General features: G+C 42.0%; 2 long non-coding RNA genes across 3 annotated transcripts; one reads left to right on the top strand and one right to left on the bottom strand.

The window, feature by feature from the left end:
* The first annotated feature begins 816 nt into the window (after positions 1-816).
* On the top strand, positions 817-1,554 carry LOC112846852 (uncharacterized). The gene is made up of 2 exons (XR_003220031.1): positions 817-1,115; positions 1,352-1,554. It is a non-coding gene; the product is annotated as an uncharacterized LOC112846852 (long non-coding RNA).
* A 408-nt stretch (positions 1,555-1,962) lies between these two features.
* Positions 1,963-10,000, bottom strand: LOC109200546 (uncharacterized). 2 transcript variants are annotated; one of them, XR_002060714.2, is made up of 2 exons: positions 7,843-10,000; positions 1,963-4,740 (listed from the first exon to the last, which is right to left on the bottom strand). It is a non-coding gene; the product is annotated as an uncharacterized LOC109200546 (long non-coding RNA). The 2 variants fall into 2 exon arrangements; XR_003220030.1 differs by having other exon boundaries at positions 1,963-3,415.
* Positions 10,001-11,429: the final 1,429 nt, after the last annotated feature.

Here is an 11,429-nt window from a genome sequence, read left to right as displayed (position 1 = left end):
TGTAAATACAAAAAAGTTGCACAAAATAGTTTCCCACCACAGGAAATTTATTTTAAGTGTCTTCATAGTTTTGTTTTTGAAATACACCAATTTTTATATACTGTAGGAAAAACGAAAATAAATATTATAATGCAAATTTGCAAAAAAAAAAAGCATATGCATCAAAATAAACTATTTCCAGCAGTGCAATATCAGTCCCAAGCATCCCAGAAACGACACAGAAAGTCATAAAGTAAAACATAACTTTTAAAAACACCAGTATAGGCTCACAAGGCCGTGATGGTAAAAAACTACATTTCCGCAAAATGACGTCACTTCCGGTTTCGGGCAGGTCATAGCGGACATGCGATAGTTCACGCTGATGGACGTAGGAAGTGTTACGAACAGCTGATCGGATCGGATCCTGTTTCTGGAATATTATGTTTTTGTTGCTGCAAGTGCTTTTTATGCAGTTTTTGCAAAGTTATATGTGGAAAGAAACTGTGACCTAGGACAAACTGATGGCATCAGATGTAAGTACAATTGCGCTAGCTTACGTGGTTGCAGTGCTATCGAGATTTAAAAATAGTTATGCAAAACGGAGCGTGTCCGCTACGACCGGCTTTAAAGGGTTAACTGTTTGAAAAGATTTTCATATTTCTAAATGACACAGCTGCTCTTAAAAACTGCATTTCTTCTATTAAAGATTCAGTTTTATTTACACAGCGCCAAATCACAACAACGGTCGCCTCAAGGTGCTTTATATTGTAAGGTAGACCTACAATAATACATACATGAGCAGCACTTTGGCAACAGTGGGAAAGAAAAACTCCCTTTTAACAGGAGTTTGCAAAACTGCAAATCCTTTCATGAGTCTGCAGTTGTTCAGTTTGGATTTAATTCATGATTTGTTTTTATAAAATCAAATGTAAAGATGATGCCTGCTAATGGGCGAGGACGTGCTGTCTAGTGCAGCATTACTGTAGCTGCCTACATGCCTGGAAGCTCAGTTTACTGTCTGCCTTTAATCCACAGGAATCAAACGATTCCAGGGAGATGCTGATTTACAGATGAACACAAAGCTGCGTCCAATCTGCTGATGCTGATGTAAAACCACGTCAGGTGGAGTTTCATGTGTGAGTTCAGTGTGTGGGCTGATTATGGTCTGTGGGCTGGCACGGCTTGGATGAGGAGGGAGGACATAGAAGACAATTAGAGAAGAACATGGGGGGAGCGTCACGTTTAGTTCAAATAAACGGTTGAACATTGAGCAGCTGAACAATGAATCATTGATGTCACACATTTGTTACTGTGGTTGGAGCTGTTTGTTGCAGGCTAACAAATATTGCTGTAAATGCACTCGTGTCTTCAGCACTTGCAGAAAGAAGCTGTGCAGATTTAGCCGCAGGCAGCCATGACGTGATGTGCATCAGACAAACTGCAATGACAGCAAATCTTGAACTTCCACTAGAAAAGGTCTCTATAAGCTGCTGGGAGGAGTTTTACCAAATGAACTCAGCAGGATGTCTCATGACTGGAATCTGCTCCAAGGTTAATAAAGATCAACTCTTTGTTTTTGCTGTTTGTGTTTCTGTAAGTGGACGAGCTGTTTGGTTTGACACAGCAGGGCTGAGCAGAAGGATCATCTGTGTGGAAAGAACATCAACACAAATATCTGCAGTTCTAAGGGCTGAAAGAAGAAAAACAATCTTTACAATCACTGACATGAAATGAGTCCATTCAACAACTTTTTGAACTCGCTGTATCAAAGGACCAAGTTGTGTGATGAAAGGCCAGCAGTGCTGTGCACTACCAAGTAAATCCATGAGCAGTGTTGCTCATATCAATACTAACACTGCTCTGTGTCACTTCTAATGGCAGTATATGTATGTATATGTAGGGGAGAGCAGTGTGTCAGCATTTATGAGATTGTCAGTGGCAAGACATTTTTAAAACATTGAAAGAATACAGAAACAGTCAGAGTTTTGTTCAGAGAACTACGTGCGCACGGGTGAGTGATCGGGTGATACTCACACCGAGGCTTTGCAGTCAGCTTTATTTATACATCGTAGCATTCCCTGTTTTTTCAGGCTGTAACAGACAATCTGGGCATGTATAGGACACAGTGTGTGTGTGTGTGTGTGTGAGTGTATTGTCTATCTCGAGGAAAACAGAAGCCAGTTGGGTCCTGTTTCCAAGGGTGTCTGCAAGATACTTTTACAGGAGTCAGCGATTACTGCAGGGCTCATGTGTATGTGTGTGAGAAGAAGCAAAGACAAAACATAAAGATATGTGAACACTATGTGCTTCTCAGGCCTTTCTTAGTGAGTAAATGAAACAGGAAAAGGAGAACTGAGTAAATGAAACATTATAAGGACAACTGAGTAAATGAAACATTATAAGGCAAAGGAAAACATTTTTAAAATATCACAAAAACTCTTAACATTCCCTGCTGTTGTTCATATATATTTATGTACTTCAACTACTAGTCACTTGCAGAAGCATTTTCAACTAGAGTATCATTTTGTGAAAACGTACATGATCAACTTTATTGGGTTTACACAGTTAGTGATTAAAAATCATCTTCTTCAACTTGTACCTCTTCTTGAGCTTGTTCATTTTGAGATAATGCAACATAAGCTTGCAATCTTACAGTAAACATTTTGCTTATCATACTCCGAATACAAGGCAGTACACATGTGGAAAATAAGCAAAGTAGCATAAGGAGCATTCCAACGAATGTTAGTCCTTTAGTGAGTAATGACTTCCATGACCCGTTAAACAGCCATGTGAGCCAGTCCTCTGTGTTGTGTGTGTAATCTTGCTGCTGTACTCGTCTGAGCTGACGTAGCGTGTTCAGTGCGTCAGACATGTTGGTGGAATGCACATTATCAGGTGTTTTGCATTAAGAGGCATGTGCGAACAGATGTAATAGTTTCTGTCTCTTGTGGAGTTGTACACATAACGGTACCAGGCATTGTTCATCCATGGGTGGTTGTGATCTTGTGTCATGTCGTCTGGATGTATTGTGTCATGTGTCAATCTTGTCCTTCTTCTTCTGAAATCAGCGACAGCAGTCCCAACAGAATTGTGACACTGGCCACCAGAACGAGTAGGGTCTTCATGATGACCGAACACACCTGGTCCTGTGAGTGAGTAGACTAGGGGCGAGAAGAACAAGGGCGGGATTTACCCAAACAGCCCTCTCTCCACCTCCCAGATCACTAACAGGCAGGGGTGCTGGCGTCTTAGTGTGGACTGTCGCTCACTTTTTTACAGTGGTTCTAATGAATCCAGGAAGGTCGTTCAGCAATATTGCAGGCTGTTGGTGTGGCCAGGAGGACTTGGTAGGGTCCTTCCCATCTCGGGGAGCTCCACTTTTTCCTCTGGAGCACTTTTATCAGGATCCAATCTCCTGGTTTCAACCTGGAAGAGACTGGAAGAGAATCATCTGGCAGTTGATTGTTCAAAACTATTTTTTTGTTTTCTAACAGTTTTGTCATCCATTCTACTAGTGTTGTTTCTCTTATAGATTTGTCTATCGGTTCACTTGTAATGGGTAGAGGAAAGGGTCGCCCCTGTACTATTTCAAAGGGTGTCAGTTTCTGTGAGCCTTGTGTTAGTCTCATCCACATTTTGACTAGACCCACACATTCAGGCCAGGGGCGACCGGTTTCCGCCATGCATTTCCTTAGTCTTTGTTTTATAGTGCCGTTTGTTCTTTCTACCAACCCTGCACTCTGTGGGTGGTATGAACAGTGATGCTTTATACTGAAGCCCAGTGCTTCAGAGACTTTTGATATTACTTCATTTACGAAGTGTGTAGCACAATAGACAATTCAATCAAGACCTTGAGCCATAAACAGACCTCACGCACAGACATTGTTTTCATAACCGGACGATTTTAGACCTTGTTCCTTAAATCTACATAAATATCCTCTGGGTGACATAAAACACATTTTAAGTAATCAATTGCTTCTCATAAAAATTATGTATTGGGATGTTTGTGTGCAGCATTTTGCATGAGGATAAGCATTTGTGAGCAGAGCATTCTTCATTGCATAAGCGTGTGTGTGTGCCATTTCTCCCTCTATCAACGAGTGCACATGTGTTCATGTGTATATTTCACTTCATTCTGAATCGGTGTATATAGATGTGTGTGTGTTCATCACTTTCCTGTTCTAGTGTTCTGGGTAAACCACAGCCTGAAGCGTGCCCTGGGGTCCTGCCCTCCTCCTTTTCAGTCCACTTGCCACCATTGCTGCTGTTCAAAGTTCAGTCGGTCCTGGTTCTGACCTCAATTGGGACAGTCCTTTTCTCCAGTGTCCATGCTCACCGCAGGTGAAAACTGCATCTTCTTCTGTGTTTTGTCCATTCGACCTCAGTTGCTCCTCCTGTCTCTGGCACGCCCTTTTTGCTGCCGTGTTGGTCCATCACTGTCCTGCACAGTGTTGCAGAATTGTTAAGGTCAGCATTCTTTTGCTCGGCCTTACTTGTCATTCTGCTTGGCAGGCGTCTCGTCACAGCTCTGTCAGCTGACGCAGTCTGGGAATTTTTCCCCCGTGTAGTGAAACGGGCCTTGGTTTTAACGCTCTCCGTCTCCGCTGCATAAGATCGCTTTTCTGCAGCCCTGTTGACATTTTCAGGAAATTGTTGTTGTAAGTCCAGCTGCTGCAGCATTTGGTCAGGGTCACGTCGAAGGTGGTAGAGGGGAGAGCAGGAGTCCAGGTCAGCCTCGGCTTTCAGGGCCGGCAAAGCAGCCTGTATTTAAACATAAAGAGAAGAAAAAACAAAACAAAACAAAACAAAAACAAACAGAAGTGTACGAACAGGAAAATTATGTTGTGTTGGCTGTGTTACAAAGAGAGGGGAGAAACACCGGGCAGGCCCTGTGTCAGCCTTCCCCTGTTTTTTTCTTTTTTTTCTCTCACGATGTAATCAACTGATAACCCACCAAGTTGACAGGACAACACAGGTAGATATTTAAATTCTTAAGATCATGTTTAAAAGCACAAAAAGGAATTTTCCTTCCGTCAGCAATCACATGTGTCGTTCAATCAGCAGAACACATCTCACAATTCGACTTTTAACCACTAAAATTGTTGTTTAATCACTGGTTGGTCATACCAGTCTCTTTATTTTCTTTTTGAAGAAGTTAAATTGTTGTCCTGCAACCCAGAGGGTTTATTTGTTAGTAATAGGTAAACTTCATCATTTAACAACAGGTGTATATTAATTTTTTGCTGCTTTAACCTTGCTGGAAAATCTTCACGTGTTCATGAGTGTAAGCTGTGTTTTTTCATTGCGTTTGTAGGCAGGTTAATTTTAACTTTTCCTCAAACAAGGCATGTCTCTAACAGTTGCCCTTCACTCGCGTGTGCTAAGAAAGGCAAAAGTGCTTGTAGTAGTTGTGAGATTACATTACATTATACCTGTAAACAAAATGAGTGAATCATGATACTGCTGTAGGCCACATCATACTTCTTGTTTAATCAGTATTTAGTTTCAGTTTGCATCACACCTCCCAATTGAAAGAATGTGAAAATCACCAGATCTATTAGATAGGTTTGTATTATCCTATACTGCTGATTTACTGTGAGTGAGTTACACTGTTTCATGACATTTCATAACGCTGAGTTATGAAAAGAGTATTGTGTTCAGAGAGTAGGGGCCTCTCTCTCTTTTTTTCCCTCTTTGTGATAGTAAAGAGAACAGAGCACATGCCACGGGAGCGTCACCCCCACCTTTGGTGGAAGCAGAAAAACGGAGCCAAGGTCATAACTCAGGCTCACAAAGAGTCAGAAAAAATGTGAATGCTTAGTTTTGTGGCTGTGGCGCATTTTGTATGGCTTCTCTTCTTTTGTTTAGTAGCTTTCTGCCTTCACCTGAGAGGGTGTGCCCTAAGCATGTGACTTCAGGTCTCCATGATTGGAGTTTATTTAAAGATAAATAAGATGATTTCATGTATTGCTCGCAGATCATGCACTAAATGGTATTTTGCAGTATTAGCTGTCTTCATCACTTAAACAAAACATCACTCTTTGTTTTATTATTATTATTATTATTACTATTATTTTAAATTCTCCTTTCTCAAAAACAGAAAATGAAATTGTAGTTGTTCCTTGCTGAGAAACACAAAATTACATTTCAAACAAAAAACAGACAACCCAGCTCTCAGCTGGCTCTGGGCTTATCATCATCAAGGACGCATGGTGAGAGCTACTTCAGAAGTTACAGTACTCATCACTCAGGCAACATTTCAAAAAACAAAAGAAACAAAAAACAAAATTCAGCACACTACACAGAGAACGACAACAAGACACAACTGAAGATGTTGTTCTTGTTTGTTCTCCTTGAATTTTAGAATAAAGTTATTACATCTGCATTAGTAAATCACATGCCTAATCATTATGTGTCACTGTGATCCACAAGTATGATCACTGATTTATTCATTTTTCAACCCAACAAAACAAAAAACAAGTTACTGATGGCTTGAACGCTTTACACACGAGTCAGGATGCAAAAAGGCTGCTGCCAAAGACAAATCAGAAGCATGAGGAAAAAACTGAGCTCACAGACAGCTTCATGATTGAGCTTTAATAGCTCTGTTTCCCTCCCTCTGATGTGTTCTTATGCAGCTCCTGCTCTAAAAAATGTGTGACCTGCTCATCAGCTTAGCAGTGACCATATATTTAATTCAGCTTCGCAATTGTGTAGCCTTAGCTGTTGTATAAAGGGTGTTTAGTTGTTAGTATAGGTGTGCTCTATATCTCAACAATGTCTCATCTAGGATGACAGGTTTTCAAGCAGGTCAAGCGTCTCTATGCACTTGATTAGATTTGGTATTTTCCTTATTTTCTTCATCTCATATATCATTATACTGAGTTTGAGCAAACCTTAAGCTTGATTCAGACTACTTTTAACAATTATCCACCTCACATCATAACTGAATAGGATGCTTCTTCTCATTAATATTATGTCATTATTAATATTATTTTCTCTTATTTCTATATAACATCAATAGTATATATTTTATTATGTATCCATCGAGGGCTGGGGGTGATCTGCAGTTTCACCCCCACCCAAGCTGGAGACACACTTTCCTTGGCTGAACAATGACACAGCCATAATATACCTTATGCATCTCTCTCTTTTTTACTTATATCTGCTTGGAGGGTTTCTTTTAATTTAGTCAATGTGGAGGGGCTACATTTTTTTTCCTCCCATGTGGGACATTTAGTTTACTTTTGGATTTGTTGCCCATTTCTAAGTTTGTTTAATCGATGCAATACTTATATTTTATATTTTATTTATACTGCCAGCACACACTGTGAGACGTTCTGGTACTAGAGTCAGAGGAGGTTATTAAGTCAGCCTTCTACCCTGAACTAAATTCAGGGCGGACTTAATTTTACGCGTTGACGCGCAACCTTTTCTCTTTCTCACCATCCAGTACTCACAGGAAAACAATAGGAGTAGTGCAGGAGCCTAGAGCTCCTATTCAATGAAACACTTACTCCTCAACAAACATGCAGCGCGCTTAGAAAAAATCCTATTTTTATTTGACACTCTCGTTTCTCTGGCTACCAACCTTTATTTTTGCTGCGGATTGAGCCTCTCAGGGCGTGTTAATCCGTCTTACACAGGCGAGCGTGAGATATACTGGCTTCCAACCCTTACTTTTTGTCGCGAAACGGGCCCACACAGGGCAGGTTGTTTCGTCTTACACGGGCGAGCATTTACTTTACACAGGACACGTCTGTCCTTTTCCTTTTCGGTCCACACAGGGCCCTTCTACTTTGAGCAGTGTCAAACTAAAATCGATTATTCAACGCAAAGTGTTTCTGGCTGCTTTATATTCACCTTCAATGTTGCGCTGTGTTCTTTTTCCCGGCGTCACCGAGAACCTGGCGTCGTGGACCTGTATAAGACACTGGCCAGTAGGCGAATTTACGACTCTGGGCTTTTCCTCGCTTCGCTAGGAGCGGTGGTTGCAGTGCAGGTACTCACGACGTCAGGATCCGGTGGCTCCGTCTGTGAATAGTTAGATGATACAATAATATCAATAAACTATCCGGCTCGAAGGACCAATTAAATGTCAGTGGCAAGACATTTTTAAAACATTGAAAGAATACAGAAACAGTCAGAGTTTTGTTCAGAGAACTACGTGCGCACGGGTGAGTGATCGGGTGATACTCACACCGAGGCTTTGCAGTCAGCTTTATTTATACATCGTAGCATTCCCTGTTTTTTCAGGCTGTAACAGACAATCTGGGCATGTATAGGACACAGTGTGTGTGTGTGTGAGTGTATTGTCTATCTCGAGGAAAACAGAAGCCAGTTGGGTCCTGTTTCCAAGGGTGTCTGCAAGATACTTTTACAGGAGTCAGCGATTACTGCAGGGCTCATGTGTATGTGTGTGAGAAGAAGCAAAGACAAAACATAAAGATATGTGAACACTATGTGCTTCTCAGGCCTTTCTTAGTGAGTAAATGAAACAGGAAAAGGAGAACTGAGTAAATGAAACATTATAAGGACAACTGAGTAAATGAAACATTATAAGGCAAAGGAAAACATTTTTAAAATATCACAAAAACTCTTAACAGAGATGAACCATCATCAATGTTCTGAACACATTTTAATGACACTAAATCACTGTGATGTTCACATTCTGCAATAATTAGTTAACACAATAAAAACACAGCTTTGAGCTTTTTTGGACACCTTGAATATAAATGTGCGTCTCAGTAAAACACAATGTGCTGCAGGCTACAAATAAAATAGGTGTGATAGTCACACCAAAAGCTTCAGACAGTTTTCATTGTGCATGTTTGACCTACTTTGTTTTCCCCCAAAATATTGATGTAACACAGTCCAGTGTCTGTATAATGAACTTAGAGCATAGAAACAAAGTCTCAGTCCCATCACACTAGTATTGATCCGACACCAATACCAGCGTTGGTATCGATTGGCCACCTTTAAGGTCCAATTCATGCGTTTATTGAACAACTAATTCCTGCCTGTTCAAATGAAGTTCCTGCAGAAGCTTTAAAAGGAGCAACATTTCAGTCTGTCACACTAACACATGCTGGAGCAGCTGTTCATATTTAACATGCACATATTGTTCACAAGCAAACAAAGCGCTGCAGTTCTCCCTCTCTGTGAAGCAGCACAGTTACATGGAAAAGATAAAGCCTACAGTGGACAAGCTACTGATCTCAGATCTGTAGGTGATGACAGAGAGCACATGTGGCTGTGCATTTATTAGCACTGGGAACTGTGGGAACCAGTAGAAGAAGAAGGCTGCTTGATGATATTAAGGTAAGTGTGGAAACTTCTTCACACTGAGCATTTAAAGCCTGCTGGCTGCTCATGTTGTGAGTGTGTGTGTCCTCACTCATCAGGAGTGTGTGAAGCTTTCATGTGCATCCATCTTTTCCTGCATCAGTGTGTGTGTCCTCTATGAAAAGCTTGAGAGCTCCTCAGACCGTGCACACACACACATGAAGACCAGGCTGTGTCACAAAGTTTACACGTTTGATCCGACTGTGTGAAGAACACAACATGTGAAGCTTCAGCTTCTCTCTGTGTTTAAACACACTCACAGGCAGCCATGTGACTACCAAGCTTCAGCCAATCAGAACAAACTGGAGCAAAGTTCAACATGTTAGAAGTTAGTTTGTGCCCAGTGTGCATGTTTCATGAGTGCTGTGATAACTCTGTGTGTGCGTTTATTGAAATGGCTTTAAGATGCTTTGTGTCACTTTATTGGCAGCAGTGTTGTGACTGCACGAGCTGTGACTGAAAGGATCAGGCTGAAGGTACGAACGCCATCCGTGAGCTTCCTCTGAAGGGCGTCTGGGTGAGGCGTCCGACTGGGAGGAGACCCCGGGGCGGACCCAGGACACGCTGGAGAGATTCAGTCTGTCCACTCATCGGGGAACGCCTCAGCGTCCCAGAAGAGCTGGAGGACGTGGAAAGAGGTGTGAGCGTGTGCGCTGAGACCGCCGCCCCAGTGAGCCCGACCAGGACGAGCAGGTGTATGAAGAGGGGCGGGGCTTAGTGAGGCTCTCTGAGTGGATATGATTGGCGTTTTACAGCCACAGCACCCTGAGCAGCCCCGATCTGACATCATCTCTGAAAATCAATCAATAATCAATCAGCGAGTTTGTTTGATTTTCACTGTGAACTTTGTTTCAAAGATGGAGGCCACGCTGCTCTCAGAGGACTGTGTGTGGTTGTGGTAAACGTGTGAGCTGCTGCTGCTTCTTCCTCACATGTTTGACATGTTTCCACCTTTTTCACAGATGTAAACGGCTCCAAAAGGCTCGAGTGGTTCTGGATTTGACAGCACGAGGACTTTATGTCTGCTTCCAAACAGAAATGAATGGTGGCAGCAGGATTTCTGTCTCTACTTGGAGTTTGATTTTGGCTGTTTGCTTTGTGTTATGGTTTCTTTCAGTCAATGTCACAGATCCAGACGCTGCACATCCCGCTGACTTCACTGAGCTACATGAGTTTGCTTATTTTACCTTGTTATAGAACATTTTTACTAAGCTCTCATATCTGGCCTCCTCCCTTTGGTCCTTCCCATGAGCTGTCAGATATCAGGATTTTTCTATAAAACCAATTCCTGTAGAAATGACATCATTACTGTGGGAATATTGTCAAATATTCCAGCACGACTGGATTCACAGAGGAACACGAGGAGGAACTTTGTTTGCTGTGAACTCACCAGAACAGGAAACTGATGACATCCATGAGCTGCTGTAATCCTGAGAGCTGATTTCAAAAAGCGTGAAATGTCCCCGACGCTCAGACCTGACGGGTCTGTGGACTGTTTGAAGGAAGCGTGGACTGTGATGTTCTCCTCACTGAAGCAGATTCAAACTCATATGGACACAGAACACAACCATGATGTCAGCGTGACCCAGGTCTCATTGCTGAGTGACATTTCCTACTGTTTAATGGTCAGTGAACACGCCACGGTGATGTTGATGTGGGCGTGGCAGCCACACACTGCAGCTGTGGATTTTCCTCTGTGTGCTGGAACTTTGTTTCAAAGTAGTTATGATGAGTTTATAAAAATGTGTGTGAGTGAAACTGATGAGTGTAATGTGCTGTCAGAGTGAGGAGTCACTTTGAAGCTGTGTCCAGGAGTTATTGTGATCACACAAACTCCTCTGGTGAGTTGGTCTGATGCACATTCATGGTTAGTGCTGCCCTGTTATACCTCAGTAACACAACTGCTGTGATGTTCACTGTCAGCCATCCTGTAACGTATGAGTGAGATTATTAGTAGATTATTAGCTCTCTGCCAGCAGATTAGAGGCTAAGCAGGCCTGAGCACTACAGCTGGCTGTGAGTACAGATGTGTAACAGCTGCATGAACACTTAAACATCATCAGATATTTGAAACCAACCGTTTCTGCCACAACAGAAAAATACAT

Source organism: Oreochromis niloticus, linkage group LG5 (genome assembly GCF_001858045.2).
Source record: "Oreochromis niloticus isolate F11D_XX linkage group LG5, O_niloticus_UMD_NMBU, whole genome shotgun sequence".
NCBI classification, from domain to species: Eukaryota; Metazoa; Chordata; class Actinopteri; order Cichliformes; family Cichlidae; genus Oreochromis; species Oreochromis niloticus.
Note: the sequence above shows the minus strand (reverse complement) of the source record. Positions and strands in the feature narration are given on the sequence as shown.